Below are 19,019 nucleotides of genomic sequence, written 5' to 3'. Positions count from 1 at the left end.
AGATAGAGCTGCAGGGCAACTTCCTGAAAATGACAGTACGGGGCCTGCAGACTTCCACGGCAAGCAGGTCTCTCCTGCCAGACGCTGACTGGAAGTGTCCTTAGGGTGATGATATCCTGAAAAGTAGAGGTGAGCATGACCACCCGGGTCTCTGCCCTAAGCCTGAAGGGGTTAGTGGGTTGCAACTCACTTCCAGGGAGTTATGTCTGCCTCTTCCCCATCCCAACCAGACTGATGTCAGTGTTGAGGTGGCTTTCTGCAGCCCATTTAGAAATTATTCATGGGGTTGTCTTTGTCCCCTTTCCATCCCTCATGGCCCTCTGATCTCTGAGAACTTCAGTCATCCTCTGCCTGTCTCTTGGTTAATCTGTAGCAGGAGGAAGACAGTGACAACCCCTATGCAGATGCTGACACATACTCCATTAATGGCCCAGCTGTGGCTCCAATCCACATGAATGGCCTCTAGACTGTGCTCTACCCAGACCAGACTTGTCTCTTCAAAAAGATGGTCAGCTCCTTGAGGGCAGGGACTATGTCTCCTGTGTCCCATGCAGCCCTGACACAACCTCCTGCTGGAAACAGAATCAGCCACGAATATTTCCTATGAGCCTGCTCATGGCATCCTGCCAAGAGAGGATGACTTTCAGCCTCTCCCACCTTCACAGAAGCCCAAGGATCTCCTTGCTCCTTCTTGCAATAAGGCTGCTGAACAGAGGAAGGCTTTTTGGCTGGGGGTGACCAGGTTGGGATCCCCCCTGCAGGGCATTGCTCAGGAGAGGGAGCCACACTTGGCTAGTCAAGCTAGGCCCCTCCAGAGCTCAGGAGCATCTTCCCATTTACTGGTCACCACCTTGGTGGTTTCCAGGAGCTAATCTGTGGACAGTGCATTTGCATCACAGCCTCTTCTTGGCCTTTCTCATCCCTGCTCCTCTTCCTCTCTGGTGGCCTAAGTTCCAGGATCCACATATGCTTCATTCTGGTATTTAAAAAAAAAATTTCCTGGCCGGAGGGTTCTGGCTTCCAGGAAGGCTCTCGCATAGCGTGTGGGAGTCGGAAGCTGATCCAGGGGGCCTGATTGTGGTCAGGATGTCTGCACTCCCTCCTCCTGGAGGCTGTTTCTCTTTGACTCACCTCTTCTTCCATTGTGAGTTATTCTTGCCTTGACCAGCCAGACCACATGGATAGAAGTCCTGGAGAAGCCCACTACTTCCATTTGGCTGGAACAGCTCCTCAAGAGGACTTGGGTGTGACCTTGGCCAAGACTCCCTCCATACCAGGCCTGTCCCTTCACCTGCCCTAACCTGAGAGTGGGACTAGATCGGAGCTTCCACGTTGGATTTATAAACCATTTCGCCTTCTGATAAGTATTGAAATCCCATAACTTCTCCTGCCATCAAAGGATACTCTGAATGGCTTCACTTAAGACTGATACTTACTGCAGAAGGGGAGAAGAGTGGGGAGATGGGGTAACTGGGTGACGGGCACTAAGGAGGGCACTTGATGGAAGGAGCACTGGGTGTTCTACTATAGGTTGGCAGATTGAATTAAAATAAAATATTTTTAAAAAGAACGATACTTACTTTACATACATTGTTTTGTTTAACTCTGTAGATAGAGTCTATCTAGGCACAGGCCTGCTAGCCAAGAAGATTTTGGAGAGCTGGTCTTTCTGTCTCCTAATTTGTGAAGACAGTAGAGAGTCTTTCATTCTTCCAGTAGGATGTCTAATAAGTATTAGTGAAAGGACAGATGTCCTTCCTTCATCCTGTGCCCTGCTTCCTAGAGAAATATGCAGAAGGAGACCAGGGGAATGGAAGGAGCACTGGGAGATGTGACTCCAGGCAGAGAAGAGCCCCAGAAGCTTATGCCCCCAGGACCTATGCTGGGAGAAGCCAGCTGTGGAAGGCCTGGCTGTCACAAGAGAACTCCGCATAGGATCTGAGGCCTGCTAGCTTCCTGTCTTCTCTCCCATTCTGGGACTCATGGGGCCAGAATGAGCAGAGAGGGCCTGAAACCCCATGTTAGAGGCCAAGAGAGGGAAGAGGCAGAACTCTAGGTGAGGGAACTAAAGGCCAAAGATACCAGGAAGCCACAGAGCAAGAAAAGAGGGCCTCCCACAGCCCTGTGGACTCCTTCTGGGAAAGAAGATAAGGCTTAACCTTGAAGTCAAGACTTGGGTACATTTTGAGACTCCTTGTTCGAGCTTGCCTAACAGGAACAAGGCTGATACATCCGTATTTTACATCAGAGCCTGTGATTATCTTTTTCACACCACATTTTGTACTCCACACCCTACACTGGGGATTTCAATATGCCTGTGTCTCCCTCCCCCCAAATTACACAAAGTCTACAGCCGTTGACAGTCTTTGTTCTATGACCCTTGATAAGTCCTGAGTCTCCACAGCGTCATTTTCTCAAGCACATCACAGCCTTGGCATCCTCAAGGCTTCACATGCATCCAGCTCCCCTTGTCTGCATCCTTCACCCTAGAAGTCCTCCCTCAACTTCCACCTTCCACATGGACGGCAGCCTTTAATCACATAGCCTCTGTTCTTTCTGTTTCCTATGGGCCATGGCCTTTGCAGAGACCAACCAAAACCAAAGACCCCAAGCTGGATCTGTAACTCATGATCCATCTCCCTGTTGGAGCCCCTGATCTACAATTAGCATCTGCCCCTCCCCAATCCAGGGCTTCTCCACTGATGAAAATAAACTGAGTATTTGAGCAACAAAATAAATAACACAGTATTGGATTATAAACCAAACTCTAAAATAAATATCCAGGAGTCCATACTTGTATAAATAAATGACTGAATAAATAAATACATGAGGGAGAAGAGACAAATCTTCTTACAGAAAGACTCCAAATTATATGTGGATACTCCCTTCTCCGGGAGGAGGAGCTCAATCTCTCCCCTTTTGGAATAGGGACTGCAAACAGCCACTTGCTTCCAGGAAGTAGAGTGTAGAATGGGGTGGGGGTCACTTTACCATGGAGAAACCTTGGCCAGGTGATTGAGGTTGGCTACCAGTGATAGGTCATGTTGGCAGCATGTGCCCCTGGCATGGTGCCTGGAGGACTTGACCGCAATGGTTTTCTTCCAAACCCATAGCCCCAGTCTAGTCATGGGAAAACATTAGACATTAGATACATATTAAGGGGCATTCTAGAAAATACTTGGCTAGAACCCTTCACAAATGTGAAGGTCATGAGAGCAAAGAAGGACTGAGGAACTGTCATAGCCAGGAGGAGCCTATGGAGACAGGACAACTAAGTAAACGCACTGTAGGATCTATTTTTTTTTAATTTAAATTCAATCTGCCAATGTATAGTATAACACCCAGTGCTCATTCCATCAAGTGCCCTCCTTAATACCCGTCACCAAGTTACCCCATCCTCCCCCCACCTCCCCTTCTGCAGCCCTTTGTTTCCCAGAGTTAGGAGTGTCTCATGGTTTGTCTTCCTAATTTTTCTCCACTCAGTTCCCCTCCTTTCCCTTATGGTCCTCTTCACTATTTCTTATATTCTATGTATGAGTGAGACCATATGGTGATTTACCTTCTCCGATGGACTTATTTCACTCAGCATTATACCCTCCTGTTCCATTCACATCGATGTAAATGGTAGGTATTCATCCTTTCTGATGGCTGAGTGATAGTCTATTGTGTATATAGACCACAGCTTCTTTATCCATTCATCTGTTGAAGGACATCATGGTTCCTTCCACAGTTTGGCTATTGTGGACATTGCTGCTATGAACATTGGGGTGCAGGTAACCCGTCATTTCATTACATCTGTATGTTTGTGATAAATACCCAGTAGTGTAATTAGTGGGTCGTAGGGTAGTTCTATCTTTAAGTTCTTGAGGAACTGCTGTAGTGTCTTGGCTTGGATCTTGGAACTGAAAATGGACATTAGTAAAAAAAAAAAAAAATCTGATGAAATCTGGAGTTTAGTTCATCCAAATGTACCGGTATTTCTTGGTCTTGACCATTGTACCACGGAAATGTAAGATGATAACATTAGGAGAAACACACTGGGTGGGGGGGAGGACTAAGGGAGCACTCTACTATTTTATAACTTCTTTTGTAAATCTAAAATTATTCCAAAATAAAAGGTTTCTTTAACAAGATGAGCTGGGCTAAAGTAGATGCTTCTTTCTTTGTATACACGTGCTTTAATTCACAATTAATGTAGAAATATAATCTCATTACATAGAATTCAAACAGAAGCTTACAGAACAAAACAATGAAAAGTCTCCCTTCTGGCCCCTACCCCTGCCTTCGACTGCCTGCTTATAGTGTCAGTTACGGCTCAAACCTGGGAACTGCTCGCCTGTGCCAGGCGCTGCCCAAAATGCTCTTCCTCTACTGAGTGGTTGAACTTAATCTCCAAAACTATTTCTATCCTTTGGGGTAGGCCCCGCTAGTCCCGCTTTAAACAGAGAAACTGAGGCATATGGAGATTAAAGATGTTGGCCAGGGTAGGTGATAAGGACTAGAGACAGGTGAGCAAGTGCCCACATCCATGCTGTAACCACATAGAGAGGAGATGGCACTCCCACTATTTGCACACAACCCTTGGATGTACAAACACAGACACACACACACACACACAGATGCCCCTTTTTGTTGGGACTAACACCCATGTTGTTGGCAACCTGCTTTTTATTCAAATTGTCCTCAGTATGCCAGTTCCAGTTCCTTCCATGGTTCCCAGCACCATCTTCCCTAATTGCTCTGTGCCACTGCTTTTCAATCAGGGGCAATTTTGTACCCTCTCTCCCCCAGGGACATTTGACAAAGTCTGCAGTCATTTTAAGTTGTCACAAATGGGTATGGGTGCTACTGGCATATGGTAGGTAGACACCAGGGATGCTGCTAAACATACTGTAATACATAAGACAGCCCCCAAATTATTATTTTGGTCCAGAATCATCCGGCTCCAAATATCAATGGTACTGCGGTGGAAAAAACCTGGCCATATGGTGTTCTGTGGAAAACCAGAAGATCCTAAGACCCTTCCAGCTCCAATATGCCTGATGGATGTACTCCTGTCAGGTCCAGCACTTCCCAGCTCTCTCTGCCTGGTCCTATACCATCCCTTTCTGCGTGGGCTCACCTCTCAGCTCTCTTCACAGAACATGGGCACTTCTCAAAACCACACTGTGTGGCAGCTCTTGCAAGGCACCTCACTTTTCTCACCTGAATTGCCGGCTCTGGGGGAACAGTCACGGGGTCCGCTTTTGTATCACCCACGGGGCCCAGCGTTCAATGTATAGAAAGAGAATAGGACAATATGTCTCTCCCGTTCCTAAAGGAGTCTCACTATTCCAGGCAATATTTCATCCCACGACCTCCCAGCCCCAACTGCACAGTAGAATTACCTGGGAGCTCTAAGTAAATACAAATGTCCGAGCCCCCCTTCCCAGACACCAGTTGAATCACAGTGTCTTGGGATGATCTCTCACATCCAGGTTTTTGAAAAGTTTCCTCAGTGATTCTAATGTACAGCCTGGGAAGAGAGCCACCGGGCTGGTGAATGACCACTGCGGCGTTATCACAGACATCTGAGCTGGAATCTTGCAGTTCTGAAGATAACGCCTGGTGATAAATTTGTGTCAAAGAAGGGGTCACATCAAGTTTCTGTTCTCTAATCCAGGGCTTTGCAAACTGTTTTGTGCTCATGAATTACCTGGGATCGTGTTAAGTGCAGACTTGGACTTAGTAGGTCTGCGGTAGGGCCCAAGACCTTTCTTTTCTTTTCTTTTCTTTTCTTTTCTTTTCTTTTCTTTTCTTTTCTTTTCTTTTCTTTTCTTTTCTTTTCTTTCTTCTTTTTTTAAGATCTTATTTATTTATTCACGAGACACACACACACACAGAGGCAGAGACATAGGCAGAAGGAGAAGCAGGCTTCCTGCAGGGGAGCCTGATGCAGGACTTGATCCCAGGACCCTGGGGTCATGCCCTGAGCCAAAGGCAGATGCTCAACCCCTGAGCCACCCAGGCGTCCCCAGGACCCTGCATTTCTAACAACCCCAGGGGATGCTGATGCTGCTGATCTGGGGACCACACTCGGAGTAGCAAGGCTTTACATGCCCTTTCAGCAGCTAGGGGTCTTCAGGTTGCTCCCCAAACTTAGGCTCTGGCAACTTTGTTCATTCTTTGGCCCGTCACCCAGTCACCCTCTCAGAAAACTCACCTCGAGTGCAGTTGAACTGAAAGAAAAGCTCTGGGGAGAAATGACAAACGTTTACTGGGAGTTAGAAAATAAAGCCAAGGAATAAAGCAGGAATGTGACAATTCCTAAAGCTTAAAACAAAAAAACCCAAAGCCAAAACCAAAAAAATCCCCCAAAACCCCAAATCCAAAGCAACTCCACCAGGAACTTTGGGACCTCTTCTAGTTTTAACAGCCTCGACTCAACGTCCATTAGAATGTCAGCTAAGATCCATCAAGAGCGCAATTTCCTCCCGCAGACCAGGGACCTCGCTTTTTGCTGTTCTAGCTGCACTCTGTTCTCCATCAGTGGGATTTACGCATATGGAACCGAGTGTGGAATTGGGCCCATTACACTTAACTTCCTATATCTGACATATTTAATACCTACTTTTCAAATAAATGAAATCCCTGTTTAGTGCTGCCTGGGAAAGGTGCAGTTGGTTAAGGGAATTTTCACGGGCAATTCTCTCTATACGAGGTGGTTCCGTCAGACCCAGCAGCCTCTTGAAGAGTGTGTGGTGACCAGAGTCTCCCAGAAACTGGGGGTCGAAGTTATAGGATAATGAAACGACATTTATAAGACACAGGCAAATGTGGTTTTTAAAAGTCTCCCTAAAAGAAGAGCTGCTTTATGTCAGAATTACAGTCACTTACACTTAGAAATGTAAGTCTCAGAATTGGGGTGAAGAAGCCTCCAGAAGGCACCAGATCTATGCACCTGCCTTTATTATGTGCTACTCCAGAGAGGTTCTTGGGTCCTGAGTTTGTAAAGTCTAAGAGTGGAATCACAAATGGGCCCAGTTTTGATGGATCCTCTAGGTGCTCATGAATGTTCCGAGCTGACCATCAATGACTTAACTTGGGGGACTGGGAAGTGGGTGGCCAAGGCTAGAGGTCAACACTCGCTTACACTCCACACTTACCAACCAGCTGCCTGGCCAGCAGGTGTCGAGGCAGACATAGCACCGGGTGGGTACCTGGGCTGGGCCTGTGCTGGCGCTCCAGAAACGGGAGCTTCTGAGAAGAAGAGCGAGGCAACTCTGCCTCCTGCCCCCACCCGGAGGACTTTGTTTGCATAAGGTCTCTTGGTTCGGGGCTGATGGGGAAAGTGACATGTGTACAAGTCAAGGGGTATCGAGGAAGAGAGAAAAATATGATAATGGAGGAGATGTTGTGTGTTTCCTAGTCTTGATGGAGAGAAGCTGAGAAGCTCTGTTCAAGACCTGTTCTGGGAGCTTCCAGGGTCCAAGCACTGCTGCTTCTCAACACAGGGACAGGATGGTGGGGGCAGGGTCAGCCATTCTCCCCTTTCATTTACTAAACCCGACCTTCTGGCCAGAGTCACCATCCTGCAGTTGTAGAGGGTATGTCACAGCAAAGCCTGTCTTTACCCCGAGCCTCTGGGTTTGGGGTCCTGGAAATGGCCCGGTAGGGGTGTGCAGGGGACACTGTGCTTGCAGGATTTGATTCTTGGCTTTCTAGTATTCCCTTTTGGCCACTGACCTCAGTCCAGCACAGAAGAGGCCCCAAGAGCAAAACACTTAGCAAAGCAAAATGAGAACCTGGAGAAAAATCCATGGTTGTGATGTTTGCAGCTGTCAATGTCCTCAAGCTTCAGATCAAGTTCAGGGCTCGGCTCACTTGTCACCCAGGCTGGTTCTCCTGCCCTCCCGCCAGGTTCCAGCGGGCCAGACCACCTGCACACCAGTATTTAGGCCGTGTTGGTCCTTGCCTTGTTCCCGGGGCTGCGGCTGCTGCCGGAGCCATCTGAGCAGCTCCCGACAGAAGACAGATGGATGCGGAGCTCCTCTCTGCCCCCAGCCCCGCCCCCATCGCGGCCGACACAATAACAAACAGCCCTGTAAAAAGCACTTACATTTATGAACTGTTTATAAATTTACCGACATTGATTTATGACCCTTGGCTGGACCTGACTTTAGACTCTTTAGGGGTATTTCTTTCTTTCTTCCTTTCTTTTTGGGATTTTTTTTTAAAGTGTTAATGTTATGGTTCACATTCTTAATATAGCCACACGCCAGGAACTATGCAGAAGACAGCTGGGAGCCCAACCAATGACCCATGGGCAGGAACTGAGACTTGATTTATGCCGGGCACTGGGGCTGCCGGAGAAAACTGCTTCTGATTGGCTCAGGGACAGGCTGTCGCCCCAGATGAGCCCTAAGAGGCCAGCTAGGCTGTGAGGGGCAGTTGGGAGAAGCAGGAAGAAGGCAAAGTGGATTTAGGACCGTGTGGACCTCGTCGCTTGCTAGATGCATGACCTTGAGCGAGTGGTTTGATCCCCCTGAGCCCCAATTTCCTCATCTATGTCACGGGGACAGTAATACTGACCTCAGATGGTCATTTCAAGAGTACGTGAAGCAACACTTGTCACCTACCTGACTGTGCCTCGCCTGGAAAGGTGCTCGGTAAACAGGGATAGGGATTACGGGGTGTAAACAGATCTGTTTGGGGGAACACTGGGCTCTGGAGAACATTCCAAAGGAAGTTTAGTCAACGGTGACTTGCCTTATTACTTATTAACCAGTCTCGCTGCAAGTTTGGACGGAAGTGTGCTGCTGGTTTCTTCAATGGCAGTGTGACCCAGTCGCTGTGCTGAGTAGCAGTCGGCCCCTGGGGACGTCCTGCCAGCCACATACAGACTCGGATGGGTTTGGGGAAAAATGAGAACAAAGAAAGTCCTTCAACCACCCCCAACTGCTCTGCCCATTCCTATGCACACCAGGAAAAGCAAATACTATTTTCACTGTGTCATCACACCTTAATTATTACCTGTGGCGTCATCTATGTCCCCCGGGTCTGCTAAGAAGACAAAGCACTCACAGGAATCGAACACCTTGAGTCGTCAGGATTGTGGCAGAACTTCTCTCATTTCAAATCTCACATAACCCTCTGAGATGGGTATTGTGCTCCTTCTTTTACAGATTAAGAAACTGAGGCAGAGAGATGAAAGTAATTTGCCCGTGATCACACGGCTGGTAAGTAGCTAAGACTCCTAACTTAGCCATTACCCCCAAATCTCCTCTCTCTCTCTCTCTGAATAGAACTAAATACCGACTGAGAGTCTCTGAGAGCTCCCTGTGACGTGTGAAAACCAGCCCAGAACACCGCATGTCCTTCAGATCAGGAAATGTCCCAAGTTAGCTTGTGCCCGCTCAGCTGCTGTAATGGAGACAAGACCCCACCTTTCACCACAGAGCCTTCCTGGGCCTAAAAAAAGAGCAGGAAAAACAAAGGCAAAAGCAAAAACCTGCGCCCTTTCCAGGCCAGAACCCACGGGCAGTGACCCTCTTGGGCACCAGGTGGCGCCCGAGTCAGGCCGAACGGGGGTAGTTCCAGGCGGGCCCGACCTCGGAGGGGAGCAGTGTCCACAGCCGGTCAGAGTGGGTGAAGGTGAATGCCAGAGAAAGAGGGGTGTCCCGGCTCTGGCTCAGGTAGGCTGGCGCTCTGGTGATCGATGACGTGAGGACGCCCTATCTCAACACTAAGCCACCTGGGCCAAGCTCCTGCTGTCATCGAGGCAGAGCGATGGACAGAGGCTGTGGCCACCGGGCCGGCCAGGCAGGCTGGAGGGACAGAACTTGGAAGGTGTGCAGGGGAGGACTCCTGTATCTGAGAGGCCCTTTTCCCAGCGTCCCCTCAAAGAGGCGCCCCTCGAGCCTTCCCAGCTCCAGGTGGCCCTCTGTGGGTACCAGCAGATGTATGTGGTTACATCGCAGGAGTCCTCAGACCTCAAGCTTCTAATAGCTGTTGAGAGAGGGAAGGAGAAGGCTCTCTGACGCAGCAGCTGCCCCTCTGAAGCGGGCCCTTCTACCCACGCATGACCCCGTCCCCTCTCCCATCGCCCACCGAGCCTTGAGGTGGTACAATGTGGTAGAGTGTGGTACAGCGTTAGAGTGAAAACATGGACATTTGGAGTCCAGGGGATGCGAACAAGCCAGAAACCTTAGCAACATAGCCCAGGGGACAAAGGGATCACTTGGTGTGTCAGCGTCACTCTGGAAACCTCTTCAAACCTACTGGGACCCTCGCAGTCCTTCCGCACATCCCAGTTTTTCTCATACATCATCGAAAGTAGTTTAGAAAACTCAATATTCAACATGGTATTTCCCCAAATAGCTTGTCTAAGGCAGACATGGGACAGAACTCTGTCAGGCTAACTGTTTTGGGCACTGGGTTGGATGGTAAGGTCATCCATGGTGCCTCTCATCTCCCTAAGGGCTGGGGGCTGTTGGGAAGGGGAGATGGTTCTCTTCTGCCCATGGAGCGCCCACAAGGACAGGCCCCCTGCCACCTAGGCTCCCAGCCTGGAGACCCTTGTGATCCTCTCCACCTGTGCGTTGTGGCTTCCAGAGGCAAAATCTGCTAGTTTCGTAGACAGAGACTGAGCTCACCCAACAACTTATTAATTACATGCCAAGGGAAGGAAAGGAAGAAACAGCTGACAAAAAATGTTCATTCAAAGTTAATTGCTGCCCATAGTCCTACTAATTGAAGTAGCTCAGTTGGTTTGCACTCATGTACCTGTGTTGTGTTTAAAATGGGTTATTGCACAGTGTAAAGTAAGCCACATCACAACCTAACAGTCTGGAAAATCTTGGTGTAATAAACAAAGCTGGCTTTGAGTTACTCAGGAGAAACATGCATTCGCCTGTGCCCACTGAGACACACACATGCATGCACACAAGTGCACACACACATGCACACGCACACAGTCCCATACACACACATGCTGGCGCCCAAAGCACCAGGATCTCAGACCTTCTGTTCATGTCGTTTCCTCCATAGTTCAAGTTAAACACAGTCTCAGTCTCTCGCTCTCTCTCTTCCTCTCCCTTTCTCTTATTAAATTTATTTTTAACAGCACCTTAGAAAAAATAAACACACCCCTCTGTGCCACTCTTATGCCAGGTGCAGCCAGGGGCAAATTTTTACAGCTGAATTACATGACCTGAAAAATACGGAGTACATAATGAGGACATTGAGAGACACCCATCCATAGCGCCGGGCCAGCGGCTGGTGTAATAACATTCCTGGAGAGAGCAGTAGCCCGAGCAGCAGCAGAGTCAGGGCTGGGGCCCTGACTCAGCATGAGGAATTGTATATATCTTGGAACTCGTTCCCGAACCTAAACATGATTGCTAAGAAAGGGATAACAGTGCGAGTGGCCACGGCTCTCCAGCCTGGCTCACACACCGCCGCGGGTGGGTTTGCACGCGAGGCTGCAGGGAGTCCCACCGGAGCCGGCTGTGCCCAGGACAGGGATGCAGAGGCCTGGGAAGTGGCCAGCTCTGCAATGGCCTGGACGCAGCAATGGGGCGACACTTGGCCCTCTGCAAGTTCCCTCGGAAGGTGTCATGGACCTCTGAAGTCTCAAGAGCCCCTGCACTGTAACAGCTAACTGGTATCCCGTTATCTGGAGCTCGGGGTACAGCCCCTCGAACACTGCCGGCTGGGACCACGGCAAGAGCCAGGAGGGGTGGCAAAGCTGGAGAGCTGTGGCAATCACAGCAACAAAGATGCTTCTAGAGAGTGGCTCATCCGAGATACCTTTTTCCTTTTGGGGTAATATTCACATCGCGAGAAACGAACCATTAATCATTTTAAAGTGTGCGATTCAGAGGCATTTAGCATGTTCACGACGTTGTGCAACCACCACCTCTGTCTAGTTCTAAGATGTTTCCATCACCCCAAAAGGAAACTTCTTTCCCATTAACTGGTCACAATCTTCCCCCACCCCTACCGCTGCCCCACTGCCCCCCAGCTCCTGGCAATTTCCAGTTCGCTTTCCTTCTCTTTGGATTTACTTATTCTGGATGTTTCATACAAATGGAATCACATACTAAGCAGCTTTTTATGTAAGATACAGATTTTAAAACCTTTCATTGATATCCATATGCATGCGGCATACCGGTTTGAATGTTCACAAACAGACCACACCCAAGTAACCACCACCCAAATGAAACAATAGAACGTGACTAGCTCCTGGAAGCCCCTCGTATTACCTCCCAGTCCTGCTGCTCAGAGAGAACCAGTTTCCTGACTTCGGTGTCATGGATTACTTTTACTTGTTTTTGTTCTGCTTGTGGCTTGTCCATCTTCATTGCTGTGTACTATTCTGTTGGGTGACTCTACCATCCTTTATGTGTCCATTCAACTGTCGAGGGACATTCGGGTGGCTGCCAGCTTCTGAGCTATGCATTTTTATTTTTAGTTTTTTTTTTATTTTTAAAATATTTTATTTATTTATTTGACAGAGAAAGAGCACAAGCAGGGGAAGCAGCGGGCAGATGGAGACGGGGAAGTAGGCTCCCAGTTGAGCAAAGAGCCCGATGCGGGGCTCAACCCCAGAACCCTGGGATCATGTCCTGAGCCGAAGGCAGATGCTCAACCGACTGAGCCACCCAGTTGCACCAACCCCCTGTCCCCACTATGTATTTTTAACTGACATTCAAGTCCAACAAATGTGTTGAGTGGATTTCTCAGACAGAGCAGATTAAAAGCATCAAAATAGAAGGAATGGGTCCTACTGGGTGAGGGGGTTGGATTGAACAGCTCCCGAGATTTTCCTGGCTCAGACACATTGTGATTTGAGGCACGGTGAGGGAAAGCAGAGCAGAAGCTAAGCATCTCTGAGTGTAGTCTTCCTGAATAAACTGGGGACCTTTCTGGGTGAAGGGTCATGGAGTCAGGAAAGCCTTGACCAGTTTCTAAGATTCAGAGTCACCTGTCCTTTGCCCCCTATTTTGGACCCCAAGTGGACAGCTGCTTCCTCTGCCCACAAGGACATGCCTCAAAGCCAACCTGACTGTCCCTTCCTCTGTAATCTGTGCTGTGCAAAGGGAGAAGTCCTGCCTGGGTAATCGGCCATCTGGGGGCTGCCTAAGCCAGATTGTTAGGGCACCAGGCTCGCCCAGGGCTCACACTCTTGGACTCTGGTAAGCTCCAGCTTGGACCAAAACCTGGCCACTGTGGAGAGAGGACATGCCTTGAGTCTGGTGTCCCAGAGACCTTAGCCGACTTAGGAGAAAGACATAGGAAACCTCTAATACACCGCTGTACAGTTTGGCTGAGGCAAATTCTCCAATTACCCCTCTTTCGAAATCAATAACACAGCAAAATGTATTTCCCTTTCCATATGTTGATTGTACCTTTTCCTGTTACACAGTCTATCCCGCTCTCCACATAGCCGAAGCAGGCTTTGTCATCCGTAGATTCAGCCTTGGCTGGCCCCACACATTTCTGAAAGGACAGTTTGGGGCAGCCCCTTTGAAAACAAACAAAAGATCCAGGTAAGAGAAATGTAAGCAGGCTGACATCCAGATGTCTTGCCTCCTGTTTTTATGCAGTTAAGATCAGGGCATTCCCCATGCTTTCAAATGAAAGTTCCATTCTCTGTGTTAAGCACAACCTGTGTCGGGGAAAAGCTCACCCACCAGGAAACTTCCAGATATTCCCTTTGTGGGGAGAAAAGATGCCTTTGAATGTAGATTTCTCAAGCTTCATTTCCTGTCCCATCATGGCTTCTGTGAGAACCTTCACTGCCTAATATCCCTGCGGACCTTCCATCACTGGGGTTTAGGAATGGGACTCCTAGCAAAGTGGAGACAGAGAAGGAGCTCACTTGTCACCTCTGAGAGCAGAGAGAGAGAGAGAGTCCAGAGCAGGGGCCTGATTTCTGGGTGACCTTGGCTCTTCTTGCTGTTTTTGTCTATTCTGCTCATCCTTCAAGGTTCAACTCAAGTCTCCACTTGCTGAAGAAACCTGTTCCGACCCGCCCCTCCCTCCCTCCTTGTCACCAACTCCCTCAGCCTGGCCCTTGGTGTGGCACTGTGGTTTGTCCTTCTTTTATAACTTCCCCTCCCTATCAAACTACAAGCCCCTTGAGCTGTGGGAGGAGAGGGTCCATACATTCTGCCTATACCCCAGCTCCCATCAGCACTGGGCAAGTGGCAGGGTCTCCATGATGTTGGGCTGCTAATATCAACAGTATGAAGTCACTGTGTACCTGGGATTTTTCTCTGTTCATGTGTTCTCCATCAGGGCTTTTTTAAAACTCAGATTTCTGGGGAATTGAAGGTGAGAGATGATACGTAGGGTTGAGGCAAGCATCTGTTTCCTCTGATGGATTGTGGGTGCCTGGAATCCCCTGTTGAGTGGACCAAGAGTTGGCTGGGCTCGGTGGGGAAGGGTGCTTACATCAGTTACCGATGTCTGCCGTGGGCACAGAGCAGCAAGGAGTAGCAAGTGTGCCACAAATTTGCCATGCTTGATCTCATCCAACTGCTTCGTCTTACAGTGGAAGAGACTGAGGTGCAGAGAGGGGAAGTGACTGTATCCAAGGAAAATCAATTTCCTAAAAGGACTTTGCGCTCCGGGCGATGAGCTAACACATTGGCACCATTCATATGCGGCTGTCGTGAACACGGTCTCCATAAGACCATCTTCCGCTTCCTTTGAGGTGGTGGATTTTGACACGGGAAGACATATTAGGGAAAGGCATGAGTCAGATCTTCTGAAGCCGCTAAAGAGCATATTAAGCCATCGACAGCTTTTTCTGATTTTTGGTTTCTTACAGTAGTTGAAGTGATTTTTTTCTTCTTTTTAATGTAAACAGACTTTCCCCTCCATAGCCAGCCAAGTCCCCCCTGGTGAATCTGTGAAAGTATGGTGGCTTTTATGACTTCACAACCGAAAAAGTTGAAAAAAGCAACTGGATGTCATAAGAATTTGTGCTGCTTTTTCTGAGATCAATCCCCAGGGTTTTAGCTGGGACTTTGCTCCGTTCATTCCTTGAAATTGGCCATGCTCTGTCGCGTTGCTTAGGGTCGGCTTAGCGTTGACTTCATTCTGAATTATTTTCCTGTCAGTTGCCCCTGTAGACAGTGAACTTCTCAAGGGCGGGGACCACGACTTAACATCACCATGCACCCTGCCTCCCTCCCGCCTAGCAGACTACCTTAAACACTGCTCACTCACTAGTTCATTCATTCATGTATGCCCACATGTGAAAACCATTTGTCCTCCCAGAACTCATTATGAAGGGAACTGCTTGGGCAAGCTGGGTCATGCAGTCTTGACTATTAAAATTCTCATTGAGCGAAGACTCATCCCAATGTGACTTTTCTTTGCATGGCTTGATGCCTTCTAGGGTGGTGAATATACTGACACAGGGTTCCAGAGGGGTCTGATGAAAGGACAGGTTTGGGACTGCTGGGGAGAAGTTGACAGCTGTCTCCTGAGGAGAAAAAAATATTTCCAGCTTTGGAATCTTATCCACTACTTCCTTTCCTTTAATTCTTTTTCTTCCCTTTTACATATTTTTCTTTGTGAAAAATTTTAAACATAGGCAGAAGGGCACAATGCACCCCGTGACCCCACCACATATTATCTTTTTTTTTTTTTTAAGATTTTATTTATTCATTTGACAGAGAGGGAGCACAAGCAGGGGGAGCTATAGGTAGACGGGGAGGGAGAAGCAGGCTTCCCGCTGAGCAGGGAGCCTGACACAAGGCTCCATCCCACTACCCTGGGATCATGACCTAAGCCAAAGGCAGATGCTTATCTTACTGAATCACCCAGGTGCCCCTTGATTATCTTTAACTCATGCCCAGTTTTGTTCCATCTTTGTTTACTCTCTGTCCCTGATGCTGGCATATTTTGAAGTGAAGCCCAGAATCATATTGTTTCATTCATATGTTTCAACACATATGGCCAAAAGATAAGATAAGGAATTTTTTTTAAAGATACTCATAATGCCATTACACATCTAAAAGCCTTAATAACATCAGCTATACAGCTCTGTGATTGTCTTGTGAGTGTTCCTTTTCTGTGTTTAAACAGTTACAACTTTACTTGTTAGGTTCAGGATCCAAATAAAGTCCATGTGTTGTGCCTGGTCAAAATGCTTCTGAAGCCTCTTTTAATTTATAGCGGTAGTTCTTATCTAGGGCCAATTTTGCTCCCTTGGGGCACTTGGCAATGTCTTGGAGACATGTCTGTGGTTGTCGCACGTGGAGACGGGTGCCACTGGTGTTAAGTGGGCGGAGGCCAGGGATGCCCTTAAACATCCTGCACTGCACCAGACTATCCTCATGATGAAGAATAATCCACCCTTCATATCAAGAAGATTGACATTGAGAAACCAAGACCTAGAGCTTCCACCTCTCTTTTTCTTGCAGGTTCTTTGTTGAGGAAAACAGAGTTGTAGGGCACCTGGGTGGCTCAGCGGTTAGGCGTCTGCCTTCGGTTCAGGGTGTGATCCCGGGAACCTGGGGTCGAGTCCTGCATCAGGCTTTCTGTGGGGAGCCTGCTTCTCCCTCTGCATGTGTCGCTGCCTTTCTGTGTCTCTCATGAATAAATAAGTAAAATCTTAAAAAAAAAAAAAAAAAAAAGAAAGAAAGAAACCAAAGTTGTGAGGGCCCTGCAGAGGTCCCCTAGCCTGGACGGTGCTCTTGCTACCTTTGTGATGGATTCAGTCTCTGCATGCTAACCTTCCTGTTACTTGGTGGTTCCATCTCCCCACATTACCTCAAAGTCTTTCCAGTGCCAGGGAGTCCCACACACATAGGCATTTTCCCCAATGGGCACACCTTCTGCCTTTAGCTGGGTCCTTGTGTCGCTGGAGGACCTGCCTCCTGGTGCAGTGCATGCAGGCGGGAAATGCAGCATGAGCCTTACTGTCACAGAAGAGGCATTTCTGGAGGGCACAGACTCTCCTGGTGGCCCCAGTTGGCCTCCCCGGGCAAACTTCTCCCAAGAGGGCTAGTCATCCTCCAGCTTAAGCAAAATATGTATCCTTCTGTGGTTTTGAAGTTGACGCTGAGAAACTTGACATTTACAATGATGCAAGCTTTCAAAGCAGGTTCCAGGAATTAAAGTTATTCTTAATCAAATTAGCCCTTGAAATGATCCGGAAGCTCTGGTTTCTAGCAGCTGGCATATGGTCCATCCACATTCCCAAATCGGCATGAGGTATTTCACACACATCCCGGCAGTGTCCCCCATCACTTGTCCAAAGGCCATATTCCTGCCTCCCCAAAGCCTTAGGACAAAGCCACAGACAAAGGTAGGGAACAAGACTCCTGCATGGTGAGGAAAACAGCTCAGGGCTCTGCGATTTAATTTGTACGACAGGCGAGGACTTGCCCAATAAATGTGCATAAAGTAAGACATGGAGTCAACAGTGAGAGGTGAGAATTGACAACAGAAGAACAAACAGAAGGAGTATTAAAAAACACCAATGGAAAAAAAAAAAAACACCAATGGTCTGGGCCTATTTAGGGTGGAGATAAATAGCGTTACTCATGTAGCCCTCGGGTTGGAATTACCACTGCCATCCTCAGTCTTGAGGACACTAAGACATAATATCAAGAAAAGAAGGAAGGTGGAGCCTATGTGATTAGGGGCTGACTGCTCATTGCTGGCTGCCCTGGGTGCTGGGGAACAAGAGGGAGAAAGCACCCAGCACTCCAGAGGTTCAGGTGGGCACACAGATGGGTTTTGGTGAGTGGGTGGGGATAGATTCCATGAATGAGGGAACCCAGTGCAGGTCCCTCATACGTCTGGGAAAGATTCCAGGAGAAGCTCTGCAGAAGGACAGCTGAGTAGAAGGGGGACAAAAGGACCTGGCTGCTTTCATCTGCAGGAAGCATCAGGATCTGGAGCAGGGCACAGTGGGGAGGGGTAGGCGGGAGAGGCAGGGCCAGCTGTGATGCTCTGCACAGCTAACCAAGCATTCACAACTGTTCTCAGAGCAAGCCAGGGAGAGACATAGTGTGATTTACATTTTGGAAAGGTGATTCTGGCTGAAAGCATCGGGGTGAGGTAAAGAGAGGGGCAAAACCAGATTTCCTCAGTGGTTGGCAATAAAGCTAGGGAGGGTGTGCATGAAGGCAGTGGAGATGGAAGGAGATGACAGGATCATCTCATTTAACCCTCCCCGCACCCCTAGAGGTCAGAATCATCGCTCTTTGTGAGGAGGCCGGCTCTTGGCACTGTCAAGGTCATAGTAAGTAATGCCATCTGGATCTGAACCCAGCTCTGACTTCCAACTCAAAGTTTGTTCCGGGCCACCAGAGTCATCCTTCAGTCAATGTCTTCAAGATAAATGATGTTCAACACAATTGTAAAAGCCCAATTCCAGCCACTGGGAGCATGGACTCCTGGAGAAGCCCCATCTATCCCTGGGGACACCAGAGCAGTGGGGTGGTCCCCCACAAGACCCATGGCTGACTCAGAGACTTATGGAAAGAGCCTTTGAGAGAGGACAGTGTGGGTGGCCTTTGTGGAGAGCACACACCCAGGATCTGCTCCCTTGGGCAAGGGGCACCTACTCACATCAGACCCACGTACGGTCTCCAGGGGAAAAGAATAGAGTATTTCTCTCTCTCTCTCTCTCTCCTTTGCGTGCTTGCTCTCTCTCACACACAGTCTTTGAAAATGTAAAGAGCAAGGGGAAAATGTCTATTTGCACCATCTGGCTTGTTCTTTAAATAGCTCATTCCAAGAAAGAAATATGTTCTCCTTGCCTTAATTTATGTTTCTACCTTTTTCTTCCAATAAGCCTACAGAAGGGAAGGGGAGGGTGGCTGTACGGGGGTGCAGTTCTGATGCCTTGCAAGGATTCGGCCACGGCTTTGGTATGCTGCTGCCTACACAGCAGTATTTAACCCAATTACAGGATAATAAGGGCTCAGACAAATTATCTGCAAATAGATATGTCTATATGTAAACCCTCATATTTGGAACATGCATCTGGAGCCAAAGAAAAGTTAAGT

Source organism: Canis lupus, chromosome 7, assembly GCF_048164855.1.
Source record: "Canis lupus baileyi chromosome 7, mCanLup2.hap1, whole genome shotgun sequence".
Classification (NCBI taxonomy): Eukaryota; Metazoa; Chordata; class Mammalia; order Carnivora; family Canidae; genus Canis; species Canis lupus.
This window is presented reverse-complemented; position numbering follows the sequence as displayed.